The following is a 27,444-nucleotide window of genomic DNA, read 5'->3' as shown; positions in this document are numbered from 1 at the left end:
TATCCAACATACCTGTGAAATATTTTCCCCATATCTTTAGAGTAAGCATAGGCTTTTGATATTCCTTTAATAAGGTAGATAGTGCAGCGGTAAGATTGGTGCTACCCAAAACCCCCTGCCTAATTTTATCAGATGCCCTCAATGGTCTGACATGTGGCAAAAGCAATAATTGTGCAAAGTGCTCCCCTTTTTGTAAGTATACATTTCCTAATTTTATGACATTCACCATGACATGTATCTCTCCTTCATAATCTTCATCCACAACTCCAGTCAACACTACTAAACCTTTCATGGTACAACTGCTACATCCCAAGATTAGTCCCACTGTTCCAGATGGGATCAGACCATAATATCCAGTGGGGATTTTATGAGGATTGTATAATTCTACTAACTCCATGTCATAAGGACTAGGTATATCAATGCAAGCACTCTTAGATGTAGCTGCTTGTAATGTCATAATGTGGGGTCCTCCTTTTGTAGTGGGGCTAGAAGATAGCCCCTTTATTAGTTTCCCTGTTGTTTTTGTTGTGTCTCTGTAGTTAATGCATTTCCATCCTTATCGAATTTGGAGGGACAGTCATTCAACCAATGGAATCCCTTTTTACATTTCGGGAAAACTCCTGGGGGCCTTTTTTTATTAGAAGTAGTATTATTTTTAGCTGTTTGCACTGGCATGCAGCATTGTTTTTTCATATGGCCGGCCTTTCAGCAGTTAAAACATTTAGCATTGGCAGCCTTTTGCACATTAAAAGTTTCTAGTGCCGCTAATTTTGCTCTATGTGACATAGATCCAATATCTCTACAAGCTTTCAAATATTCCATAAGAGAACCAGTTTCTTGAATTGGTCTAAGCATGGATCAACATTCCTCGTTAGCATTTTCAAAGGCAAGTTGTTTTAAAATAATATTTTGTAAGGTTTCATCTTTGACAGATTTTTCAACGGCATCCTTTAATTTTCCTATAAATTGGGAATATTCCTCTTTATGTCCTTGGGTAATCTTGACAAATGAACCATCAGAGTTAATGCTGTCAACCTTTGCCCATGCTCTGCAAGAAACCTCTTTAATGAACTGCAACATCTAAGGGGTAATATTAGCTAATTGCCCAGTCATATTGGCCATGGCTCCCGTTCCAGTGAATATATCATAGGTTAAATTGGCGGGGATACCACGAGATTGCTGGTCAATCATCATTTGTTGGGCCTCATCACCAACCCACATTTGCCACTGAAGTAATTGTTGAGGATTTAGAACCATCTTTGCTACTTGAAAAAAATCATATGGCATCCAATGATCAGCCATCCTCTGAGGAATTCTACACAGTAAGGAGAAGTAGGTCCATACAGAGTGCATGCTTTTTTAAAGCTAGACAACATACCAAAATCTAAACCAGCCCAAGCATTCTGGCCTTGCGCAGGTTGATCAAACTGTATTGGAAAAGCGAAAGTGCAAGCAGGCATCTCCTGAGGAGGAGTGAAGTGGTTAGTACGAGCAAAGTTAGCAACTGCTGTTACAGGCGGAACAGAAGGGAAAACCTTAGATTCAGGCTGTCCATTGAATGAAATGACCTCCGCTCTAAGTGGTTTCAGTTTCGACACATCCTGTATACATACGTCTCCAAGCTGTTTTTCCAGGGATTGTGTCTGATTGAGCTTAACATTCTTGTATTTCAAAGCACCTTGCATATCTTGTTCCTTAAGCTCATATTCATGTAAAGACCAAACAGTCTTCACTTCCAAATCAACATTATGCCCTTCAACTTGTTTCATGACAGCCAGTATGACTTAACATGTAACCCACCATTGAGGGTGAATACGGACTCCTTGCCAATATGCTCGCAAAACATTATTCTTAACCCTTTTCCATACATCTAGATCGAGCGTCCCCTCCTCTGGGAACCATGGATTATGTTCCAGTAAAATATGATAGCAGTCGTTCAATTGATCTCTTGAAACATTAATATCATTTTGTTTCAAAAAGTGATGCATTATAGAAATTAAAGGAATCTTACTGCTATGTTGTGCCATCCTGCTTACCTCTTTCTGCAGGGCTCTCCGCTTTGTTTAATCTTCCTATCAAGTCCCTGTTCAGGCGCCACCTGTGGGAATTTTCTTCTCAGGACTTGGAAATGGCAAACCTGAAAGAACAACACTTGGACAGTCTCTGCAAGGACTGACAATTTTATTCCTGCAGTCAAGCCTTTTTATAGGAGCAGGGAACAAAGAGCTTAGAGCATATGGCCAGCAGAGCACATACAAGGCTAAGGTATAATCAGTAGAAGATACTTGAAGGGCCAGTGTGTTCTTAATGGTCCATGTGTTTATCTCATGACCCATTTTTCTCAAGCAAAGTCTTTAATGTTTGATTGTTAAATCTTGGCGTGGAGCATAGCCAAAGGCAGAAAATGTTCTTCAGCAATCAGTACACAATGCTTGGGTACTTCTGGCCCTTCGCCTTTTCTCCAAGGACCTTCTGCATCAAGGCTATTTTGCACTGTGCCTCCCAACAGTTTGTAACATTGTATGGGAAATGGTGACCAAACCATCCCCAAGAAAAACAACTGTGAGAAGGTATGGTGGTTGCCTGATGAGGCCTTCAAAACATCTGAGAAAATAAGAGAAGTGAACAGCAAACAAGACAGGGAAAGATTACCCAATGAAATGCAGACTTCCAGAGAATAGCAAGGAGAGATAAGAAAGTCTTTGTAAGTGAAAAGTGCAAGAATTCGAAGAAAATAATAAATTGTAAAGAGTATAGATCTCTTCAGGAAACTTGGAGATACAATAGGAATACTTCATGCAAAAATGGACACAATAAAGGACAGAAAATTCAAAGACATAACAGAAGCAGATGAAATTAAAAAGAAGTATCAAGAATGCCCAGAAGAACTATACAAAAATGGTCTTAATGATCCAGATAGAGATGATGTTGGTGTTACTCACGAAAAGCCAGATATACTAGAGCATGAAGTCAAATGGGCCTTAGAAAGCATCACTACAAGCAAAGCTAGTGGAGGTGATAGAATTCCAGCTGAGCTGTTTTAAACATCCTAAAGAATGAGACTGTAAAAGTGCTGCATTCAATATGTCACCAAATTTGGGAAACTCAGCAGTGGCCACAGTGCTGGAAAAGGTCAGTTTTCATTCCAATTCAAAAGAAAGGCAATTCTAGAGAATGTTCAACCTATCATGCAGTTGTGCTCATCTCACTTGCTAGCAAGGTAATGCTCAAAATCCTTCAAGCTAAGCTTCACAATACATGAACTGAGAACTTCCAGATGTACAAACTGGTTTGAGGAAACAGAGATCAAATTGTCAATATCCATTGGACCATAGAGAAATCAAGGAAATTCCAGAAAAAACATCGACATCTGCTTCACTGACTATGCTAAAGCCTTTCACTGTGTGGACCACAACAAAATTATTAAAAGAATTACCTGTCTCCTGAAAGTCTGTATGTAGGTCAAAAAGTGGCAGTTAGAATCGGACATGGAGAAACTAAAAGATTTAAAATTGGTAAAGGAGCATGACAAGGTATATATTGTCACTGTGGTTATTGAACTTGTATGTAGGAAAGATCATTTGATATGCTGGACTGCATAAATCCCAAGATGGAATCAAGATTGCTGGGAGAAATATCAACATCCACAGATATGAAGATGACACTACACTAAAAATAGCAGAAAGCAAAGAACTAAAGACCAATTGATAAGGAGACGAGATGAAAAAAGCTGGCTTAAAACTGAACATTCAAATAAACTATTCACAAAAAGACACTCAACATTCATGGCATCCAGTCTCACCACTTCATGCCATATAGATGAGGGAAAAGTGGAAACAGTGGCAGATTTTGTTTTCTTGGGCTCCAAAATCGCTATGGACCTTGACTGCAGCCACAAAATTAAAACACACTTGCTTCTTGGAAGGAAGAAAGGCTATGAAAAACCTGCACAGTGTTTTTAAAACCAAAGACTCACTTTGGTACAGAGGTCTGTAGTGTCAAAGCTATGATATTTCCAGTAATCATGTACAAATTTGAGATCTGTACCATCTGAAATGGTGAATGCCAAAGAATTGAGCTTTTGAACTGCGATGCTTGAGAAGATTCTTGAGAGTCCTTTATTTAACAAGGAGATCAAACCAGTCAATCTGAAAGGAAATCAACATCTGACCCCTGCTGTCTTAGCTGAAGCATCTACTGAGGGTCTCCATGTGGAAAGAATGGATGCTTCCACTGCAAAGGTGCCTAACCATGACAGCTCCAAGCAAATAGTTTGTAGTTCCATCCCTGGAGGAAGCTGAGAAAGGCTGAAGTCTCAGTGTATCCTGAGTCTCCCAATACATGTGTTGCACTTTCCCCAGCAGCAATGGAGGCCAAGGAAGGAGAATTCTGGGCCCTGGAGGAGGGAAATGGCTCAGGGATCCATTGGTGCCACCACTTACCAAGTAAGACTGGAAAGGACAGAGCAAGCATATGTGGCAGAGAGCTGTTGACTAGGGTGTGGGAACAAAAGGGAACCAGCTGTGCATGAAGTATCTCACCCAAACTCCCCTGGAGGAGAAGCCCAGTAATAAGATCATCTGAGATAGAATGAAGAGAATTTTTCATTACCCCTTATAATTCCTATGAATGAGGAGGTGGTGGAGTTGGTGGGTCATCACAAATTCTTCCATGGACTAGACCATCTCCCAGTCGGTATCCTTGGGGCTGCCTCTCCCCAGCTTCAGTCATGTAGTTCTGGAGGAAATTGACAATCATGTGTACTTCTGGGTCAGGGTCAATGACCATGTAATACCAATCATAGGACAACATGACCCTGCCACGATAGCTGATCTAGGGCTGTACATGTGAACTGAGTTGGGTCTTTTAGAGAACACCCTTGAAGGCTAATGGCTCTGAGCTTCTTTCCTTACTAGGAGATGGCTTCAGGATATAAACCCTAGGACAGGTAGCTAGGACTCCCTCACTAGGTGTAGAAGCCTTAAGGACAAAAGTTGTCAGGCTAAGACCATCAAAGAAGAGGGAAGGGAAAGAGCGAAGGTGAGAGAGAATCGATGACTTCTGATTTCTTGTGTCCAGTCACTGAGATCTTTATATTTGCTCTGATTCTTCTGTTCTGGATTCCCAGAGTCATTTCAATGAGTCTCCCCTTTCCTTGAAGTCAGCTGGACGTGGGCTCCCCTAAACTTTGATTCAGACTTTGTTCTAGATCCTTTCCAATCATTGTACACCTCCCAGACTGAAACAGAGAAACCGATTTATTTCAGCACATTTATGAGTGAAACCCTTTTTTCTTTAATGAGAATAGGGTTTGCAGCCTACCAAATACAGTTCACCACCATCCTGGGCAAGAGTGCCCTAAGTGTGAGTGAGCAGCCTTACTGATTCCTGAGCCACAACAAGCATTTACACTGCCTGTGCCAGGCCAATCCTGTCACTTCCTCGATCATAAACCAAGAAGTACTGCCTCAGGAAGACGTCACCCACGATCCAGGTCTGTAGATATACTCACTGTGTTCTCTTAAATGTTGTATAGCAGTGGCTGCTAGAATCCTGGGGGAGTCAGAGACACACACCAGTCAGCCTGAGCTCTTACCTGCGGCTCCCTCCAATATTCACACCCAGCACAATTCTTGGTTTTATTTTCCTCTTTTGGTAAGTATCAAGGTGTTTTATGAGCAGCAGAGGATGTGAGAGTTCATCCAAAACCAAAACGGGACAAGACATGTGTTTGCCATGAGGAAAGGTATCTGGGAGAGGAGGACTGGGAGTTGGGTATACAGAAAAATGATAAAAAAAAAAAAAAAGTCCTACTGTAGAGCATAAGGAACTGTATTCAATATCCAGTGATAATCCACATGAAAAAGAAAATACATTCTTTAACGAATGTATAGTTTTTATGTGTATAACTGAGTCACTGTGCAGAAGAACTTAAGGCAACACTGAAGATCAGCCATACTTAAATAAAATTTTTAGAAAAGAACAAGAGTGTCCATAGTTCTCCTCACTCCGTTTCTTTCCTTCTGACTCCTGCTCCTTGTTTTCTCTTCAGAGAATGCCTGTTCTCTGCCTGCGTCCCCACAATCTAAACATTATTGAAAAAAACTTTATTTTGTATTGGAGCATAGCTGATTAACAATATTCTGAGTTTCACTTGGACAGTAAATGGACTCAACTGTATATATCCAGGTATCCTGGTCCCAAAGATACCCCTCCCAATCAGGTTGTCATATAACAGAATAGGGTTCCCTGTGTTACACAGTAACTCGTTGTTGGTTATCCATCTTAAATAGAGCAGGGCCCACAACACATTCTTGGACACTTAACTCAGGAACTCTGGGAAGCTTCCTTCAGCCCTTGAGTAAAAGGTGAGTACCCTCTTTGGCCACTCCAGGCTTGGTTGGGTAACGAACTCTGGTCCCCCATCCCCACTGGTCAATCTGTAGCCCTCATCACTCCGAGTAAGTCCCTAGGGCCCCAATGCAGAGCACCTTGGGATGCCATTTGCATGGAACCCAGTGCAGTTTTGCCTAGAACCAAGCAACTCTCTACATGGCTCCATGAGTTTACAGTTTTAGAATTCCTGAAATTCCCTCTCTTCCTCAAAGCCTTATTTCAGCCCATCAGCAAGCTCTGAACTCCCACAGGGTGCAGACATGAAGCCTCCACCCTGTTCCGGAGCTGAGCAGTCACTGTGCACCCTTTATTCACATTAGCAACCAGCCTCCCCCAGAGGGGTCAGGTATCCCAAGTCACAAAGGGGGAACCCGGCCTGAGCAAGGGGAAGATGCACCTGACAACTAGGGTGCCCATGTAATTTATCATACAAACCAGGAAAACTGCAAGAAGCGAAGGGAGACTGTTAATCCCTATGGTGGGAGAGCACACTGGGAATGTCCCCAGTCATTCTCCCTGTCACATGGCCTATTCAGTAATCACTAGAGCTGACTTTCATGTTCATGCATCTGAGGTTTCAGATTGAACTGAAACTCTTTGAGGACTGAGGACCAAAGTGTTCCCCTCTGCTTGTGACTCCCACCATGCCAGCATGGTGTGGTGTCTCCACATTTATTTCAGGATGATCAGTGTCCCAGACAGCCCTTTACTCTCAGGAGGTTGCTTTTGTGACAGACTCTGGCCCAGAAACAGGGCTCAGCAGCATCTGAAATAGTTCAAGATGGTCTGCACAGGGCGCCCTCCTTCCAGCCACAGCCCAAGGGCTCCTGCAAGATCCTATTTGAGAACCACCCCTCAGAGTTCTCCCCTCACCTTGAGGATGTAGGCTTGACCTGGCACTGGGTATTTGATGCCATTGATAGTGAAGATAATAGAGGGCAGAGTATTGACTGCAAAACATGAAACATAGTACTGTTAGAGAGAGAGAGAGAGGTTGGCCCTGGAGATCCTTCTTGTGTGTGGAGACTGGGAGTGACCCTGGGGCATGACCCTTCACCTCGGAACCCCGTGGTGTGGCACTGATGAGCTTCTGGATGTTATTGGCGAGTCTTCTTGGGCCAAGGATCAGTGATATCCTAGAGTCCATAAGCGCTTTGCAGCCGCCAGAACAAGCAATAACCTTTCTTTTCATGGAGATGCTGAGAGACAGTGTGACAAAGTGGGCATCAAGGCTCCTCTGAAATTCCCCAAAGCTGCCTCCTTCCTGATTGTCTCATAAACATCCCTTCATCTTTTGGGCTGACTTCTTTGCTCTCGATATGGCACCTTCCTTGAGATCCTGAATGCAGTACTTGAATACACCATTATCTTTTGTATCTTGACACAAGCTGGTCTTCCTTACTAGAAGAGACCCTTCACTTTGACTAGCAAATTTCTTCTTATCTTCCAGATTCCAGCTTAATTGTCATTGATTCAGGGAAGTCTTTCCCTCGGTGTTTATCAGTGTCCTGTCTTGGTCACTTTCTGTAGACCCTTTTCAATGTCTGCTGCTGCTGCTGCTAAGTCACTTCAGTCGTGTCCGACTATGTATGACCCCATAGACGGCAGCCCACCAGTCTCGCCCATCCCTGGGATTCTCCAGGCAAGAGTATTGGAGTAGGGATGGCATTGCCTTCTCTGTTTCTCAGGTCTAGCATGTACCAAAATCACAATTCACTATGTGTGTGTGTCATTTCTTGTGCATCTGCCTTCTTAGATGTGAGGGTGAGTTTTATTCTCATTGCCTCTCTAAAGTGCCTGGCACACAGTGGATGCCCAATGCTTGTCTGTTTAGTGAGTGAATGAAGACTGTGAAACTAATGAATGAGAAACGTCCAGAGAGCTGTATCTGGTGGGGAACAAACAGTGGGTCAAGCACAAAGTAAAGATGGAGATTCGCGGGGACAGCACATTCTCATAATGGTGGGAGAGAGGAGTTCCTCTGGGAGAGGGTGTCTCCCAGCACTGCTTCTACAACCAGCTCAGACCCTGAGATCCTGGCCAGGAAAAATATGACTAGCCCACTGAAACTCCAAAGGACAGGTCAGCTTTTGTCTGAGGGTATCACACAGAATCCTGTCGGTTATGATTCTTGTCTTCAGGTCACACCTAGATCCCACTTTCCTGATTCTCTGTTATAGCCCCTACCCCACTGTGTGCCCAGGTATGTGGGGTATCTTTTTTTTTTTTTTTAGTTGTTTTCAAGTCGTAGGACTGCAGCCAACCTCTCTCCAGTGCTGGGTAGCTGCTCCCTAAGGAGACCAGCTTTCCCCATTTGCTCAAGACTTTCCCTGTTTTTAAACACATTTATCTGTACTGAGAACTTCCTTGGTCCCAGGTAGCCCTGGACAGTTGGTCATCTTATAATTGTGTTCAGGCTGGTGTAATTCTTCCTGATCCTCTGTTTATCACACTGGAGAGTCTTCTAACCATGCTCCACGCCTCACAGGGCAGTGGGTACAGCCCTCTCCCAGCTGCACAGACCTCTTTGGACCCTTTTCAGACCCTGGTCAGAGCCCTGGTCAGAAGGCCTGGGGATTATGAATCTATGGGTTGTTTGCCTATGTGTTTATGTGTTTGTTTGTATATGTGTTTGTATGTGTCTCTAATTGTGCTTTCCTGTCTCTGACTAGCTATGCATATTTATATGTGTCTGCTTAAGTGTTTCCATGTGTCTGTGTGTCTGTCTGTGTTGTTGTGGATGGTGTATATGTCTGTGTCACTATGTGTCTGAGAATGCATTTGTGTGTATCTGCCTGTGTTCATGTACAGATGTGGGGCATCACTTGGGCTGACCCTCAGAGGGAGAGGCTTACTGGCCCATGTGTACACTCCAGTCTCCCGCTTGGATCAATGGTACCCAGTTGAGCACTCCCTGGTAGTAGGCTTTGTCCACCCCATCAAACATCACCACACTGCTCTTCCCCTGCATCTGTAGAGAGAAAAGAAGGGGAGATCTTTGGAGGACAGTAACAACAGCACTGTTGGAGAGCTTGTGTTTGTGCTTGTCTACCCATCAAGGCCCTAATAAGGTCTCCATTTATAGATGCAGAAATCAAGGCTAGGAGCAATTCAGAACCATACTGAGGTCTGTAACTGGCTAATGAGTGGCACAGAGGAGGACATGGCTGGGCTCCACCTACTATGTCTTCTGAAGAGGCCCAGGACCTCCTGCTACATGTGTGCTCAGAAACCCTCAGATGACAGGGTGCTGAAGAGTTTTTGCTTTCCCCTTGTCCAGCTTGTCATTTTTCAGAAAAATCAAACCCTGGGAGTGCTAAGGATGTGGGTTCAGGTCACCCAGAGTTGGCTCCACTGGTCTGTGACCTCTACTGTCCAAAGGGCCCCAAATTCAGAAGGGACCCCACCTCTACTCTCCCTATCTTAAAATGACTAATATTTCTTGAACAAGGGATCCCCATTTTGTTTTGTGTCCCACACTTTTTTTTTCACTGACTCCTACAAATTGTACAGCTGGTCCTGGGCTCTCAGTGGAATGCTAATGAAGAAGAAAACATATCCACCAGCCTTCTCCTTCCTTGCTTATCAAATTCATAAGCAAACTGTATTGCTTTTTCCTTCAACTTGTTTCCTGTTGCCTTCCATTAGTCTTCTTCCTCACCCGCCTAGACCAAGTTACCGGTCTTGAGCCCAGGACCAGGGATGTGTTCCAATAAAACATTATTTATAAAAACCAGTGGTGATGCAAGGTAGGTCCCTAGTTATCCTGGGTTAAATTATCTCTCAGGACACTTCTTTGTCAAGTGTTCTATAATTTTCATGCAACTGAAAGCATCTTATAGCTAATTTGGAGAAAGGGATTGTCTATCTCAGACTTACTTGCTCTAGTAGAAGGCAAAAACAGGCTCAGAAATCGCACCTTGATTCTTCAGCTTGTCAAAGATGGGGATGGCTCCAAAGACGGATACGTTGGGGTAGTTCCAGCCCAAGATGTCGTCAAAAGCAATACACTCAAACCCATATCCAGCCATGTTTAGATGGAACGGCTGGTCAGTACTTATGAGGTCCCCAATCTGTGGGAGAGAAGAGTGTTCCCACTTACAGATACGTGAAGTGGGGCTAGGACTGGGCTGGGGTGCATTGCCATTAGATCCTCAAAGAAGAATTTAGCCTGGGCTGTGTCTTTGGTGGACCTCAGACAGTTAGACCAAGCTGGGAGGGGAATTTGGGTTCCATTTGGGAGAGGCTGTGAATTTTAAAACATCTGCCCCTCTGAAAAACACCACCTGAGTGAGTCAAATTGGCCTTGTGGCTTCTGTCCAGGTGGGGCAACCAAAAGTCAGGCCAGGGCCCATTGGTGCACCGTTGTGGACAAAACGATAGAGAGCAAGATAGCCTTCTCTTTGGCATGACCTAATGACAGGAATGGACTGCATTCTCTGTAAGGTTCTGTGGATTCTGCAACTTTCCAGGAAAACAGAACCTGAAAACACAATCTTGATTGCAGAGTTCTATGAAATTACTGCCTGGGAAATTCACTTATGGGGATATGTGTGTATTTGTGTGAGTGTGTATGAGAGAGAAAAAAAGAGAGGGGAACTACTCAAGTACTTTGGAGTGGCAGGCCATAGGTTTTATTAGACTCTCAAAGGTCCCCTTAGAGTGAGAACTCATTTATCAGGCCCCCTGACATCTCTGGCCTCCAGTTTCCCACTCTGAATACTTGAAGCCCCTGATTGCCCTGAGGGTCCCCAGATCAGTTTTATCCTGTCCCAAACACCCCACAGCAACTGCAGTCCTGTAAAGCCAGCCCAGCTTCATTACTTACCACATGTGTGAACTTAGCAAGGCCCTTGCTGTCTGTACCTCAGTTTCCTCATATGTCAAATGAGCTAATCTGACCGCCTGCTGTGTGGGGTTGTTGCAGGATTAAACCAATTATTACCTGAAAGTGCCTGGAACAGTCTGTGAATATAAAAGTGTGTGCTTTTGTCTCCTCTTCTCACTACCAGCAAAATGAACCTTGAACTGCTCATGGGCAGAGCAGCTGCAAGTCCCCACCTCAAGCCACTGTCTGGGTTGGCTAATCCATTTGCTCGTGTGTCACCAAGGGCCCTGCCTCCCCATGGACAGGATCCTGTGGGTAAGATGGCCAATATCTATGGGAGTTAGGCTAGGAAGTGTCCTGCCAAATGGTCCTGCATCTGTTTTGCAAGCAGTGGTAGCTCCACAGCCAGTCCTGACTCAGCATTTGTTACACTGTTACCTGAACTGTGTCATGAACAGTGGCATCTCCTCTAGGTGAAGCCACTGTTACCCAGAGTTTCTGCCTCCTGCAGGAGCCCCAGCCCCAACTTCCCACCTGTCACCTCCAGATGAGCCCCAGTGCTAGGCTAGAGCATCAGGGGCTGCTTTGGAGCATGATCCTCCCAAAACTTCACATCCATGATGTTGCTCAGAGGGCGAATGGTTATATTTGAGCCACGAGAAGAAATCTGGGACAGTCTGTAAGCATGTTCCTTGAGGAAATTGTTCAGCATGTTTTTTTCACTGAGGTTTTATCTCACGGTCCTCACTTTTGTTAGAGGTATTCTTTCATCGAGCACTTTACAAAGAAAACAAAGAAGATGCTACAATTGTCTGCCAGTGTTAAGGTATAACTGTTATTGCAAGGGCACTGCGTATTTTCTAATCATTTTTATGAGTCACCTTATTTTCAGAATTATGCATATACCATGGCAAAGACATAGATTTGAATAAAGATTCTGTTATGTAACGTTGGGTAGGCCATATAACCATGTGGGGTCTCAGTCTCCCCTCAGTAATATGGTGAATGTAATGATTCAAACCCTCCAAATAGGATATCTTGGGGATAAGTGAAGTGATGGATATAAGGTGCCTGATAAATAGGAAGTCTCAACATGACAGCCACTAGCACTACTGTTGCTACCCCATTGTATCCTTCTCAAAAAAGCTCAGGGAAGGAGGTAGAAGGGAGATATCTCTCTTCTTTTACAAGGGAGGAATTTGAAATGCAAGAGGTTTGTGAATTGGCTCTGGTCACACTGCTTGTCAGATATAGAACAGTGTATAAGTAGCTCTCCCAATCTTTATCCAAGTTGAAAGACAAGAGATAGTTGAAAAAAGAATCCAGAAGATAAGGAACAAGTTAGGGAAATGTAGAGGCTCTAGAGGAAGGATGAGTCAAATGAAAAATTAAAAGAAAACAACACAGAGAGAAATACACTCAGAGCCTTCAAAGAGATGGAGAGATAAATGATAGTGATACAGAGATGCAGACATAGACATATACATACTGAAGTAGAGAGGGAATGAAAAGAACATGCTAAATAAAATGTAGAAAAGTGGTATTCCACAGGACCACACCTACATCTGCATTGACTGTGCACTGAACAATTGCAAGGAGTTCAAATTTCAATAAGTCATGACATGACTGGACCCAAAGAGTTGTGCAGTTATGCAAATCTACACTAAGTTACTTGGGACCCACAGTTCCTATAGCAATGTACTTATCAATAAGTGTTGAACTTTAAGATTGTCAGGGAAATATTCCATTCCCATTTAAACTGGATGAATAGAAAAATCAGATGAAAAGAAAAATCACAGAAATGATTATAATGTGGCTTAGAGTCTCCATACTTACATGACTCTGCAATCTGAGACGGCCACCAGTCCGAGGAGCACAAGCCACTTCATGCTTCTTTCCTGGTTCCAAGTACTCAGGGAAGTTCAGGTTCTTAGCATGTAGTGGTGACTTGGAGCCCCTAGTTATATATGCTCTGACATGCCCTAATTTAGCCCTTTATGCCAATAAGAGGTCTGAAAAAAAAAAAACAAAGGTCTCCATAAAATCTTTACCTTCATCAGTGTCCTTGGCGAGAGGACTTTGAAGCTTCTCAGAATACAGAGAATTGAACTGTAATCTCTTCCTTGAAGCTTGGTTGGAAAATCAAACTGATCTATATGGACATCTAAGAAGATGGAGAACCTTGCCTTCTTGGAGAAAAAAACTGCTAAGAACATCATGAAAATGGATACTAAGGGCCATGCTTGACATTCATGGTTTCATGTCATCTTCCTAGCCACTTCATGAGATATGCATTGCTGTCTTCATTGGAAAGGAGATTGCTAGGAGGATAAGTTGTCAAATGGCAAAGTGAAGACTTCAGGGACAGCCTAGGGACATACAACTGGCTTTAGGTAGCAGGTCTAATGGCAGATATCATGGGCACCTATAATGCCAGTTTGCATCAAAGATTTAGGGCAGAGCAGTACTTCAGCTGTATGTTTTAAGTATTGGAAGAAGTGTTATATGTATCCACAAGATATTTTATATCATCCAAAAAACGTACAAGGAAGTAGTGTGTTCTGGGTTCTGGGTTAAAGGTTTCAAAGTCAAAGTTGATCAAGACAAAGGTAGTCCTTATCTTAAGATAGCTAGCAGTCTAATTCTCACAAACTCATGGCCCCAGGAGGCAAGAGAAATGATACTAGAACTAGGTTGCCATGTTGGACCCTGGACAGCACAGGACGCTCCCAGCACAGCACTGGGAGCAGCCTTTCCTACACTTCAACCATGCTGGAAAGCAGGCAAGTTGGCCATGTTTTCAAGAGAAGTCAGAGGTTGGATATTTATGTACAATGTACTGATTTTATTATTAGCAACTAATTAATTTTTTCAAACAAACAAACAAAAAACAGTGGGAATGAAATCTCCATAGCAATGTGCTGGAATCAGCCTTTAGTCTATGTGGGTTTTTATTTCTCTCCTAGATTTGGAAGTGCAGTGGGGACAGAGGAATTTAATTCATGTTGGTTGATTTACAAAGAGACTGAATACATACTGAACATGTGTGTTTCCTTTATATTTATAAAGAAATATCACTGGGGACATACAAACCAACGAATTTAACTGCTGAAGATAAATGGATATATTTCTGATATAATTTCTTCATAGGGTCTGTGCAGTGAAAAATTTTGTCTGCCAAACCAAACATACAAAAAAAATTTTTTTTTTGAAATGTCTTCCCGATCAAAGAAGACAAAAGAACTGTGGCAGCCAAGTAAAGACAATCATATTTAAAGACTCATCCAGGATTCCCAGGGCCTATTCCTGCATAAGATCTATTAATGACTATCCCTTCAATGCAACAGGAGCCTCTCCTAGTCACCAGATGTGTGTAGATGGTGCACTGTGTCTTAACACTCATTTTTGCACATTGTTTAAATTCAGTTTTGGTGGTTAAATTCCAACAGGGGGAATATGACATCACTGACAAATGACACACATATATGCCCTTTGAACTAAGGAGTTGGAGAAGACTCTTGAGAGCCCTTTGGACTGCAAGCAGATCAAACCAGTCCATCCTAAAAAAAAAAAAAAAAAAAAATCAGTCCTGAATACTCACTGGAAAAACTGATGCTGAAGTTGAAGCTCCAATTATTTGTCCACTTGATGGGAAGAATTGACTCATTGGAAAAGACCCTGATATTAGGAAAGATTGAAGGCAGGAAGAGAAGGGGAAGACAGGATGAGATGGTTTGATGGCATAACCAAGTCAATGAACATGAGCTTGAGTAAGCTCCAGGAATTGGTGATGCATAGGGAAGCCTGGCATGTTGGAGTCCATGGCGTTGCAAAGCGACCAACATGACTGAAGGACTGAACTGAACTGAACAAATTGAGAACAAAGACTGATAAATCTAATTGCATCAAGTTGGTGAATAGCTGCCCATAACAACACATTATTTAAGTGGCTTTAAAATTCAGAATTATGACTACATTCAGAGTGTAATATCTTCTAGGGAAAAACAAAAATACTGCTCATTCAAAACAAAACCAAAGTAAATCAAAACAAATACAGGAAAGAAATCTGAACGTATATTCAACAACTTATTGTTCCTCATATTGCTTCTGTTATTGTGACAGAATCACATATATGTTAACAGGTAAAAGAAACACAAGAATTAAAACTAATGTTCTGAAGTAAGCCTTTCAGTGGCTAGAAATAGAGTTTCACTCATAACATAAAGAACATTTATTAAAACCCTGCTGTCTTAAATCTTGAACTGAAAGCATACGTTTGTACCAACTAATAATTATATTCATTTTTATTTTATTTTTTAAGGAAAATGTGTCCTTCCTACTCTGACCACTGTAAAGCTTACAAACAATGACAACTTGATAACAGTGACTATTCTGAGGTCTAACATGTAGCTTCTAAAAACATTTCCCATGAGATGATGCATGGATTATTAAAGAGATAGCTGATTTCAGGACTGTGTAAAGAAATGCACAAAATATTCTTGGGAATCGTGAAGGACCAGAAAGCTAAGGGACTTCAAAGACCAATGGGGACTGGACAGAAAATTTAGGAATCCAAATGAAAAGGCCAAACATCTACCAGTTTGTTGGGCAGAATAATGTTTCTGCTTCTCAACACACTGTTTATGTTTCTCATAGCTTTCCTGTCAAGAGGCAAAAGTCCTCTGATTTCATGGCTGCAGGCAGCATCCACAGGGGTTTTAGAGGCTCAGATGAAGAAATATATCACTGCTTCCACCTTGTCTCCTTCTATTTGCCCTGAAGGATGGGGCTGGATCCCATGATCTTAGTTTTTGTTTAATATTTAATTTTAAGTGCACCGAATGTGTCCAAAGGTTAACAGGCAACATCTAATTTGTCACTGATAGATTGCTAGGGCACCAACTCACAATTCTGAGCACTGAGAAAGGAAAATAAACATCAATATTTAAGCTATTTTTGTTTCTGTTAAGCATAGGTTATGTAACTACAAACAGATCCAGGAAAACCAGCTAGATTGTCTCTACTGGGGGTGATAAGCGAGTGATGGGGAGCAGCTATATTACAGATGAAGCCTCACTCACTGGCCTGCAGCTCACCTCCTGCTGTTGAGGTCTTGTTCTGATAGACCAAGGACTGGTACTGGTCCTGACCCACTGTGCTGTTACTGTGGACTCCTGCTCTAAACCCAATAGTGGGACATTCTGTAGGACAAACCAATGTGTTTCCACCCAGTTTCTGAAGAAATGAATGGCATTAAAATTGTGAGAGTAACAGTTATTTCATCTAAAGGAGAACAACCAAGTGCACCATATGACTACATTCTTTCAATAAACTGTGAAAAGATATCTGTGTTTTGAGAATCATGGAAATTTGCACATGGACTGGATATTAAATGTTAACATTTTGGGGAACAAAGAGCATTTTTTAATATCCCAATATATTACCCAAAATACTCATTATGTATATTTTGTGAATTGTTCATTTCGTCCCTAAAATACTTCAGGAAAAATGAATAAGAAGTAAAAGAGAGAATAAAATGAGTGTCTGTCTTGATTTGAAAACAGATTTGCATAGCTGCTATGAACTGAATTGTGTCTACCCTTGACTCCCAACATGATGGTATTAGAAAGTAGGGCCTTTTGGAGGTACCCAGGTTGACATGGGGTTTTGATGGTGGTCCCTCATGATGGGATTAGCCTATCCCTCTTCCTCCTTCCCTTCAACCACCACATGTGAGAACACACCAACAAGAGAAATACTGATGCAAGTCAAAAATATTTTCACCAGGAACTCAATTGGCCACCACCTTGATGTTACATAGTCTCCAGTCTATGACAACCTGTGGGCCTAAGAGGTTAGTTTTATAGTTATTGATGCCAAATGATAAAATATAGGATTTTTGACACTCTTCTTTATTATATTTGTTATGTTTGAAATCATTTTGTAGTAAGAAATTTATAGAAAGTCCATTTTGAAATTTCTGTCTTAGAGATGCCCTGAGGAGCCCAAGATAGGACATGCAGGCAGGTCCCCAGTGAATTAGTGGTTGGAGGACAAAATGTTCCTTTTTCCAACTCATCTCTTGTCATCTGAAAACCGTTCCACACATCTGACAACCTTACTACACCCCCCACCCCCCGCCATTCTGCAACTCCATTACCCTGTTAAGCTGAGTCACCTGGCTGGAAATGTTAATGATTCAGGACAGGGTCTGTAAGCAGAAGGAATGCAGACATTTTTAGAAAGAATGAACTGGGCAGACCACTCCTTGGTTTTCCCTTCTTTAGTGCCGTCTGCCTGTGAGGGATTGGGTCTCGGTAGAGAGGAAGCCACAAGTGGGACTGAACGGATATTTGCAAGAGAAGGGAGGAGGAATTCAGAACCCAGGAACCAGGAGGTGGACAGCTTGCTCAGGACCCAGGAGGGAAGGAAGAAGCACTGGGAAAAGAATAGTGCCTACCTGAGGACGAGACCTACCTGAGTCTTCGGGTTAAACTTGGATGTCACATGCTTCCTGCTGGAATTCCTGCTCCAGATGTGGAAGGGAGAGAGCTGTACTCACTCCTACTGAGTCACAGGATGAAGGACCACCTCCCCCAGAGCGCTTTGATTCCACTCTAATGGTGGTTATCATCCCAAGCCTTAGAGCAAATGGCAGGTCATCCAAAAGATAACCTACTTTAAATAGTATTTAAAATACTACAAAATTTGTCTAAGAGTCCTGGAATATCTATTTCCCCAAGTTTTCTAACAAAGATGATTCATCATCCTAATTTGGGTTTCTGCTGAGGAATCTATAAACTTCCCCATGGGTAACTTCTGACTTTTAAGTACCTGATCTCATCCCACAGAACCCAGATGATGGTAAGTTCCAGGAGGTGAGGCCTCTAAGGTCCTCGGTGTCACAGCAGCTGTGTGCCAAGTGGTCTACCACTCCCAGATTGATCCCAGGATCCATGAACATCACCAGAGAGTTACAACCCCTGACCACTAGAGGAAGCCTCAGCATCTGCAGCAACACACACCTCTGAGCCTCTTTTCCACTGATTAGCACTGAGCTTCAGTCTGGAACAAGTGTTCTGGAGCAAGTCTAGTCTCCCTCATCCAAGAGGTGGGAAACTGAACCCTGGGGGGTATGACTCACTCTAAAGCTGCAGGTAAGTTAGTGAAGACTTGGGACCCAGGAACTCTCGTTCTCAGACTAGGAGACTTCCAGGAAGGGAAAGATGAGAGAAAACTGAATTGCATCCACTACTTGGCAGCTCTCGGATATCTACAGACACCAGAGGGGAAGTTCCTTTCCCTTTGGCCCTCAAGTCTGGTTCTGATTTTATCAGCACACCTGCCTTCTTGTAGCATCAGGAAAGCAAGACTGCAGGCTGTTTCTTCTGGATTCTAGGCACAGTGGGGAAGTCCCAGCTGTAGTGACCCCAGGAAGTAGTCGTGCAGGTGGTGACTAACGCACACCCAACTCAAAATCCCAGAGCTCCCGCTCCTCATTCAGACAACATAGACCTTTGGGTGGCTGGATAACATGAAGCTGCATTCATAGTGAGAAACATTCTCTTCTCAGCCTTCTGGCAACTTAGATAAGTGTCTTATGTTTCTTCAGGTAACCCCTGGCTGAGGGAGGCTGAGGTGTGAGACTAGCTTGGATGCAGGGGAATGTGTTCCTTCTTTGATGCTCCAAATAGAACTTGGAGATTCAAAGGCCTTAAGAGAATTACAATCACCCGTATGTTTTTTTTTAGGGACTTTGCTTTATGAACCTGGTTGGAGAATAAGGACAGAAATACAGGACAAGGCTGGATATCTCTGGGTCCCAGATGACTGTGAGTTGAGTTCCAGCTACGAGGCTTCACAGTCAGATGCTGGGGTAATTCACAAGCCACCTTTGAGGAAGCAAAAGAGGAAAGAGTTTTGGACAGAGAGTAGTGAGGTCAAAGGGCTGTAGGAATCACACAAGGCAAGATGAAAAAAGTGTCATTACATGTTTCTTTGCTCTATCAGTGCCTTGGCATTTCTACTCCTGAAAACAAGTACATGGAGATAGTCAGAGGCATTGGTGGTGCCCATTGTGCCTGATGCTCCTGGTGATAAATAGTTTATGGACATGTTCCTGAGTCTAGAGCATATTCAGCCTCGTGATAGCTCCAGGTTCTCCCTTCTTGGAAAGGCTGACATGGCTCATTGCTGCTAACTCACAACTGAAGCATGGAATGAGTTCATGGTGGTTGACCTGTAGGCCAAGTTCCAAGCATGGAAGGAAGATTGGCAGTGGAAGGGTAGCCATTTATTAAACTTGGTTACCTTGTTCCTTAGCAGGGGCTACTTCCCAAATCTAGAATGTTTTTCTCCCAGCTTTTTGCATGACCGAGTCCTTCTCAACATTTAGCATTGTCTCAAATGAGTCTCTCTCAGGCTTGCTTTCCCTGGCCACTGCACTCTCTCAAGCACAGACCCTGATTCATAAATTGCCTAGACACTTTGCTTCACCAAAACAATAATAATAGTTACCAACGTCGAAAGGTGGGAGAGGGATAAATTGAGAGTTTGAGATTAATATCTGTATACTACTTTATTTAATAGATAATCAACAAAGACCTACTGTAGACTACAGCAATTCTGCTCAATAGTCTGTAATATCCTGTATGGAAAAATAATCTAGCAAAGAAGGGATACATGTCTATGTATTAGGGAATTAATTTCTCATATAACTAATATTAATACAATGCTTTAAATGAAATAAATTCCTATATAGATTAAAAGCTGATTTTTTTTAATGTTTACATGTAGAGACCCATGGATTTCTTTAGATTCACAGGATTTCAGATATTATGTTGGATATGGCAGAATGGGTGCAGAAATCTAGACATTTTCTGAGGTTGCATTTTCCTGAGCTTTGGTGTGTTTTTCTTCTATTGTTACCTTTGATTTGTCTTTGGGGGGGACACCAGCTGGGTGATAGTTGAAGGAAAAGAGGGAGGCACTAGTGGGAGAGTGAAATCCCAGCTCCATAGCCTTGGGTTGGGGCACTTTTGAGGCACAACTTATATCCCAAGTTCCCTGTGAAAACAGGCTGTAGCTTCCCTCTCCATGACTTGCATGAAATCAAACCCAGACTGGTTTCATTCTTTTTCATGCCCTGCTTCCCCTGAGACCTCACTGGATTCTCTGGGATAATTTAAAAAAAAAAAATTTTTTTTTTTTGGTTGCAGTAGATATTCATTGCTGCTCAGGACTTCCCTGTTTGCAGCAAGCAGGGGCTACTCTGTAATTTCAGTGCACTGGCTTTTCAATCCCGTGCTTCTCTTGATGTAAATCATAGGCTCTAGGCACTCAGACTCAGTAGTTGTGGCCCACCGGCTAGTTGCCCTGGGACATACTGAAAGGTTGTTGTTGAATCATGCAAAGACGCCGGGATTCTTGGCCCCTGGAGAGGAAGAATTCAATCTGGGGCCAGAGACGAGGCTTGATCACTCAGAGCTTTTGTGTAATAAAGTTTTATTAAAGTATAAAGGAAATAGACAATAGGCATAAGAAGGAGGCAAAAAAGTACCCCCTGCTAGTCTTCAGCTGGAAGTTATATAGTCACTAGCAGTCTGTTAATGAACGGAGAAGGCAATGGTACTCCACTCCAGTACTCTTGCCTGGAAAATCCCATAAACGGAGGGCCTGGTGGACTGTAGTCCACGGGGTCACTAAGAGTCAGACACGACTGAGCGACTTCACTTTCACTTTTCACTTTCATGCATTGGAGAAGGAAATGGCAACCCACTCCAGTGTTCTTGCCTGGAGAATCCCAGGGACGGGGGAGCCTAGTGGGCTGCTGTCTATGGAGTCGCACAGAGTCAGACATGACTGAAGGGACTTAGCAGCAGCAGCAGTCTGTTAATGAAAGAAAGGAATGTCTTAAAACTCAGATTGGCACCAGGCCCTTCACCTATAAGATGCATTTTGGGATAATCTTGGCACCAGATGGTTCATCCTGGGCCATAAAATGATTAACTTGAATCTTGAAGAAGGCCAGATCACCATACAAATAATTTCATTTACATAGATTAGGGTAGCAATAACTGAGTACAATATACTGGTTTGTCAAGTAGGTTCTGAGACAGGAGGGGGAACCAACTTGAAGACAGAGTTTGGGGTAAATGCATAGTACATTAACATAGCTTAAGACAAACATTTCCATAAGAAAAAGGCATTGGTTATCTCTAGGTTTGAGAATAGTTAACTTTAGGTGAAACCAGGTGCCATTATGGCAACACAGTATTTTAAAAGAAATCTCTTTTTAAATTTATATAGAGAAGGAAAAAATATTGCTAGTTTGTTTCCTCCTGCCACTTAAGAGAGATAAAAATGTTGGACACTTGCAGGCTATTTCCTCAGTTTGGAGACCCCTGGCCTTCCTGCCTGTTACCCTCTCAATTTGCAATCTTCCCAAACCAGGACTCCAACGCATATCTTAAGCACTTGATCAAAAGGGAAAACACTCTAGAAAGAATTTGAAATAAATCACTTTTACATGAAACTTGGCACCATGGCCTATTTATGAGGAGACTGATAGAGGATTATCCCTGCTTCAAGCAACCTCCTGAGATCAGGAATGATTGAGATTCCCCTCCCAAGGGTTCTTACAAGATCTTGAAGCTCTCCTGCCATGTGGCTTTGTTCTTGCTTCAGTTTCTGAATCCCACACTAGAGCACAGCTTCCAGAGGGCAGGGCTGTCACTTGACTTACTTCTAAGTATATGTCAGTAGATATTGTCTCATTCAGACCCTAATGTCAAGACAAGGCTAACACAAAGATCAGTTATTCTGAGTGTTAGGTTACAGGCTTAATGACTGTAATCAAACCCTAAATAACATTGTCTTAAATACAACACAATATCAATTCTCTTTCATATAATGTTAGCTCAGGTCTCTCCAGAGAGATGAGGGCCCACTTCTTTCTTGTCACATCTTTCGCCTTTGCTACTTACCTCTGGTCTAACATGTCTGCTCAAGCTCCTGTCATTTCATGTGCATTCCAGTTAGTGGGACAGAAAATAATACTTCCATTTGGAAGTGACATATCATCTCTACTCAAATTCCAATGGCTGAAGTATCTTTCATGGTCATGGCAAACCTGGGGTGGTGGGCACACAGAAGGGCAGGGGAATGTGATCCTACTTCAGAACATTCATGACGAGTAACAAGGGCCACCACCCTTCATTCATTCAATATACAGCCTTTACGTACTCCTTTGCTACTTTGGAACCAGTGGGCTGTTCCAAATTGAGTTTTAACTGTTGCTTCTTGACCTGCATACAGATTTCTCAGAATGCAGGTAAGATGGTCTGGTATTCCCATCTCTGTAAGATTTCCACAGTTTATTGTGATCTACACAGTCAAAGGCTTTTGCATGGTAAAATAAGGCAGAAGGAGGTATATTTCTGAAATTCTATTGCTTTTTCTATTATCCAATGGATGATGACAATTTGATCTCTGGTTCTTCTGCCTTTTCTAAATCCAGCTTGAACATATGGAATTTCACAGTTCATGTACTGTTGAAGACTTGCTTGGAGAAATTACTTTGGTAGCATGTGAGATGAGTGCAACTGTGTGGTAGTTGAACATTCTTTGAAATCACCTTTCTTTGGGATTGCAATGAAAACGACCTTTGCAGTCCTGTGGCCACTGCTGAGTTTTCCAAATTTGCTAGCATATTGAGTGCAGCACTTTAACAGCATCATCTTTTAGGATTTGAAATAGCTCAACTGCAATTCCATCGGCCCCACTAGTTTTGCTCATAGTTATGCTTCTTAAGGCCCTCTTGACTTCACATTTCAGGATGTCTAGCCCTAAGTGAGTGATCACACCATCGTGGTTATCTGGGTCATTAATATCTTTATTGTATAGTTCTTCTATATATTCTTTCAACCTCTTCTTAATATATTCTACTTATTTTATGTCCATGCCAGTTCTTTCTTTTATTTGACCCATCTTTGCATGAAATGATCCTTCCCTACCTCTAATTTTCTTGAGCAGATCTCTGGTATTTCCCATTCTATTATTTTCCTCTATTTCTTTGCACTGATCACATAGGAAGGCTCTTAAAAGATCTCTTCTTGCTGTTCTTTGGAGCTCTGCTTTCAGATGGGTATATCTTTCTTTTCTTGGAAGCCTTCTGCTTCCCTTCTTTTCTAAGTTATTTCTAAGGCATCCTCAGACAACCATTTTGCCTTTTTGCATTTCATTTTCTTGAGGATGGTCTTAATGAGGTTAGTACAAATCAAAAAACGAAGATCACTGCATCCAGTTCCTTTATTTCATTGCAAGTACATGGAGAAGCAATCAAAACAGTGACAGACTTTATTTTCCTGGGCTCCGAAATCACTGCAGATAGTGACTGCAGCTGTGAAAAAAAAAAAAAAAAAAAAAGACACTTTCTCCTTGGAATAAAAGTTATGGAAAACCTTGACCGAATACTAAGAAGCAGAGACATTACTTTATGAGCAAAGGTCTGTATAGTCAAACCTATGGTTTTTCCAAAAGTCGTGAGAGGACATGAGAGTTGGACCATAAAAAAGCTGAGCACCAAACAATTGATGCTTTTGAACTGTGTTGTTGGACAAGATTCTTGAGAGTCCCTGGGACTGCAAGGAGATCCAACCAGTCCATCCTAAAGGAAATCAGTCCTGAATATTCATTGGAAGGACCTATGCTGAAGCTGAACCTCCATTACTTTGGCAAACTGATGGGTAGAACTGACTCATTATAAAAGACCCCAATGCTGGTAAAGATTAAAGGCAGGAGGCAAAGGGTTATATAGAAGATGAAATTGTTTGGTGGCATATAGAAGATGAAATTGTTTGGTGGCATCACCAACTTGATGAACATGAGTTTGAGCAAGCTCTGGGAGTTAGTGATGGACAGGGAAGCCTGGCGTGCTGCACTGCATGATATAGCAAAGAGTGGAACATGACTGAGAGACTGAACTGACCTGATGTACAGAGGACAATCAGGGAGCAGTCAGAAGTCTTTAAGGAAGGAGGAAGGAACAATTCCTGGACAGCTGACAATGATGGGTCAGCAAGTGGTTTCAAGCTGGAGAAACTGTAGGGAAATAATTCTACGCCAGGTGGAGAGAATGGTAAGAGAAAGGCAGGGTGGCAGTGCTGGGACTTCCCAGAGGACAAGATCCCTGTTCTACTAAACTTTATCAATGCTCAATATTGTTAGATATTTGGAAACATGAGTTTTGTTTTGGAAGTGGTAGAGCAATATTCAATGGAAGGACTGAGGCTGAAGTTGAAGCTCCAACACTTAGGCCATCTGATGTGAAGTCCCAGCTCATTGAAAGAGGTGCTGATGCTGGGAAAGATTGTGAGCAGAAGGAGAGGGAATAAAAGGATGAGCTTGTGAGATGGCATCACGGACTCAAAGACATGAGTTTGAGGAAACTCTGGGAAATAGTGAAAGACAGGGAAGTCTTCTTTGTTGCCAAACATGTAATCACAAAGAGTCAGACATGACTTAGCAACTGAACAATACCAATGAGGATACAGAGTCCAATGAAGGCTCTGGTCCTGGTCGGAGTGGAGGAAGATTTAGGTGGAAGAGGAGGCTTCCCATCCTCTGGTGTATGTCCTTGAATCCAAGGCAAGGAGCACAGATTTTGAATGTGTTACCAAATATTGTTTTCTAAAAAAACAAAAAACTGTTTTCTGCATGAAAAAGAGTTTTGACTGAGTTTGTTCTCTAAATTTTACTGAGGTATTTGAAAAGTATCGGGGGCGGACTGAGTGTGCAAAAACTAGGTGACCAGCTGCTGGAGGATGAGACTTGTGGTAGACATTCTGCACTAGATGGAAAACAAATCCAGAAAAAGTGTCCCTTCTGGAGTGTGCATGCCAATGTATCACATTGTTTCAGCAGATCACTTCAATGTTGTTTTGGGCAAGCTATGTAGAATGGGTGGTTTGCTTTTCTCCATTCCTGTGGGTAGTTAGATGGCTAAATGTCTGGTTACCTCATTGGATGGTTGGAATCATGTTTGGGAAAGAAAACTAGATCAGCTCCACACATATTTCGTCCTTAAACAGCAAGCATAGGAAGATTTCTAAGGTAACGGTAGGTAATTTAAACATGAGGGGCCAAACGGGGACAGTTTCATTTAACAGGCTGAGATTGGACTGTACCGGTTGCCATAGTTGTTGCAATGTAAGAAGCCATCGCAGCTACTTGTTGCTATGCTGGAGATGTGGGAAACTGAAAAGAGACCAAAAGTGTTACAACTCTCCTTGCAGTGTGATTTCAGGGGAGAAGTAGTTGACAAGGAAAGGCTGACTGGTAAGGCTGAGGAAGGGAGTAATCTGAGCCAGTAATCATTAGCTTTCCTGGGACCCCAGAAAACAGATGCATCAGCTCAGAGTTCTGTGTCATGTTTCAGAGATAGATGTCATTTGGCTTGAATCAATAGTTAGCCTTGGGGATGGCAGTCATAACTTCTAAACAGAAGATTTCCTTCTCCCAAAGTGGCAGAATAATTCATATTTGTTCCAGAATCAGGAACACAGAAAGCCCTCTCAGGGCCACTTGTTCTTAGCAGGCACACATGCAATCTAGAAGGTGGGACTATCATCTTGGTGCCCAATTTCCAGATGAGAAAACTGAGGTTAAGGGACTTGATCCAGGTCACACAGCTAAGCACATGAAAAGCCAAGCACAAACCCAGGGTAATAGTCCTCAAGTTGTGTGTTTTTGCTCCACACCCACTGGGAGTGGTGGGTGGTTATGTGGCAACAATGCTTAGGCAGAAGCAAGCAGTATTCAGGCTTAAATTGAAATAAATAAGGAAAACCAGTAGAACATTCAGCTATGACCTAAATCAAATCCCTTATCAATTTATAGTGAAGATGAAAAATAGGTTCAAGGGAATAGGCCTGGTAGCCTGAAGAACTATGGGTGGAGGTTTGTAACATTGTATGGGAGTTGCTCACCGAAACAACCCCCAAGAAAAATAAATGTGAGTAGGAAAAGGGGTTGCCTGAGGAGGCCTTAAAAACAGCTGAGAAAATAAGAGAAGTGAAAGGCAAAAGAGAAAGGGAAAGATATACTCAGTGGAAAGCAGACTTCCAGATAATAGCAAGGGAATATAAGAAAGTCTTCATAAGTGAACACTGCAAGAATTAGAGGAATATAATAGAATTGTAAAAAGTATAGATAGCTGATTGGAGCTACCAGAACAACACTTCATGCAAGGATGGGCACAATAAAGGACAGAAAAGTCAAAGACCTAACAGAAGCAGATGAGATTTAGAAGATGTAGCAAGAATGCACAGAAGAACTGTACAAAAACGGTCATAATGACCGGGATAGGGATGATGCTTGGGTCACTCATTTAAAGCCAGATATACTGGTGTATGAAGTCAAGTGGGCCATAGGAAGCATCACTACAAGCAATGTTAGGAGAAGTGATGGAATTCCAGCTGAGCTGTTTAAAAATCCTAAAGAATAAGGCTATAAAAGTGCTGCATTCAATATTTCAGCAAATTTGGAAAACACAGCAGTGGACACAGTGCTGGAAAATATCATTTTTCATCCCAATCCAAAAAAAAGGCAGTTCCAAAGAATGTTCAAACTATCATACAATTGTTTTCATCTCACTTGCTAGCAAGGTAATGTTCAAAATCCTTCAAGGTAAGCTTCAACACAGCATGAACTGAAAACTTCTAGATGTACAAACTGGTTTGAGGAACCAGAGATCAAATTTCCAACATTCATTGGATCACAGAGAAAGAAAGGGACTCCCATAAAATATATCCATCTGCTTCACTGACTATGCTAAAGCCTTTCACTGTGTGGACCACAACAAACTGCAGAAAATTCTTAAGGAAATGGGAGTACCAGATCACTTTGCCTGTCTCCTGAAAAGTCTGTATTTAGCTCAAAATGCAGCAGTTAGAATCAGACATGGAACAACTGAAAGATTTACAGCTGGGAAAGAAGAGTGACAACGTTTACATTCTCACTATGGTTATTTAACTTCTATATAGGATACATCATTCAATATGCTGGACTGCATAAATCCCAAGCTGGAAATAAGATTGCTGGGAGAAATATAAACATCCACAGATGTGAAGATGACACTGCCCTAATAGCAGAAAGCCAAAAAGAACTAAAGAGCCTCTTGAAGAAGAGAGGAGATGCAAAAACTGACTTAAAACTCAACA

At 42.3% G+C, this 27,444-nt stretch overlaps 1 pseudogene; it reads right to left on the bottom strand.

The window, feature by feature from the left end:
* Positions 1 to 5,406: 5,406 nt before the first annotated feature.
* LOC129654159 (pregnancy-associated glycoprotein 1-like) lies at positions 5,407 to 19,300 on the bottom strand (annotated as a pseudogene).
* Between the last annotated feature and the right edge of the window lie 8,144 nt (positions 19,301 to 27,444).

Source organism: Bubalus kerabau, chromosome 5, assembly GCF_029407905.1.
Source record: "Bubalus kerabau isolate K-KA32 ecotype Philippines breed swamp buffalo chromosome 5, PCC_UOA_SB_1v2, whole genome shotgun sequence".
Classification (NCBI taxonomy): domain Eukaryota; kingdom Metazoa; phylum Chordata; class Mammalia; order Artiodactyla; family Bovidae; genus Bubalus; species Bubalus kerabau.
Note: the sequence above shows the minus strand (reverse complement) of the source record. Positions and strands in the feature narration are given on the sequence as shown.